Source organism: Phocoena phocoena, chromosome 8, assembly GCF_963924675.1.
Source record: "Phocoena phocoena chromosome 8, mPhoPho1.1, whole genome shotgun sequence".
NCBI lineage: Eukaryota > Metazoa > Chordata > Mammalia > Artiodactyla > Phocoenidae > Phocoena > Phocoena phocoena.
Genome location: NC_089226.1, coordinates 55,403,363 through 55,405,005, shown reverse-complemented (window position 1 = coordinate 55,405,005; position 1,643 = coordinate 55,403,363).

The following is a 1,643-nucleotide window of genomic DNA, read 5'->3' as shown; positions in this document are numbered from 1 at the left end:
GTTGGTCCATTACCATTCAACCCACCAGGCCCTCCAAAATACTGGTCCTGAGAGAAGATTTGCCAAGAAGAGATATTAAATGTAATCTCCATAGGTAATCATGGTATTTGGAATGATTTATTCTATATTGTAGAACCTGCTGTATTTGTACTGAAGGTCCTTCATGTTCTTGTCTTGAAGTTCCTTTTCAACCTTTTTTTAACTATAACTCAAAATATTACAATCCCCTTTCAGTTGCACTGGCTTCCACATTTTCTCTCACTGTTCTAGTTTTGTGTAATGGAAAGAGAATAGGCTTTGACTTCAGACTGAATTGAATTCAATCCCAGCTCTATCACTCATTTGCCTTTGATACCATATCCACCTGTTAAAATCCTATCCTCAAACTGCAAAGCCCAGTTCAAATGCTACCTCCTTAATGAACCCTCCCTTAAATATTCCTAAACTAAAGAGACTTCAATGGTGCTAAACCCCAATGACCCATTTTTAGGCCTTTGTAATTGTATGTCTCATTCTGCCTTCTTCAGTCATTTGTACATATCCTAGACCAGATTCAAATCCTAGCTTCATATACTTCTTGCTGTGTAACATTGGTAAAACCATTTAAAATGTCAAAGTCTTCATTACCCTAATATAAAATGGGGAAGGGGAGAAGTAATCTATGTATTCACAGGATTATTTTGAAGATCAAGTATGATAAAATATTTACCAGGTCTAGGAGCATGTCTGGTACACAGAGAAGTGCACAATTCACAATAGTTCCCTCACTCTCTACTGCTTCTACTGCAGTGCAACTCCCTAATGGCAGGAACTGTTATAATTTCTTTGCAGTACACAGCATTTCATCTTATACCTCAGTCCATACATATGTTAGCTATATTAACGTTAATAGATGGCTACTTTTATTGTCATTTGCCAATTTGTAGGTAAAGTCAGTGATAACAGGCTATCTCTCAGAAGGAATAATCTCTCTTTTTCTCTATACAACTTTATCTTCATTCTCCTTCTCACACTTTCCATTTCTTCTCCATCCTTTGACTTCCTAAGCAACCTGCCCTTTCTCACCTTTTTCTCAAGAAAGAATAAATCACATTGCACAATATTCCCATGCTATACCTGAAGGCAGATCGTAAGTCTGGAATTAAACCATGGTCTACATCTGAGTAGAGGTTTATAAGTAAAGGTTTTCTTAATCCTCAGGAAAATCGAAATTTGCTTTGGAATAAAAGCTTTTGTTAGATTCTACCAGATCTAGACCAACTGATGCACTTAATCATTAGACCTTCATGAGGGGAAAATTGTTAAAAGAACAGGATGGGAAAGACCAAGAAAGGATTTAAATAACTCAGCTGTGCATAATTTTTAAAATGTCCCTGAATGGGCAAAAGGAATAAGAAATGCACTATACAAGGACATTTATTTATGAAACCTTTACTTTAATGATAAAGTGGATGAAAAATTCAAAATAGTAAAACTATAAAGATTAATCAATAGGAGAGTTTAAAACTAGATTCCAGTAATCTCTAAATAGCATTACAGGGTAGATCTAATATCTGAAGTAAGTTGAGCCTCTTTTTTATATATAAAATGGGAAGACTTATTCAGAAAAATAAACTGGAAAGGGACAATGCCAGTTTAGACTA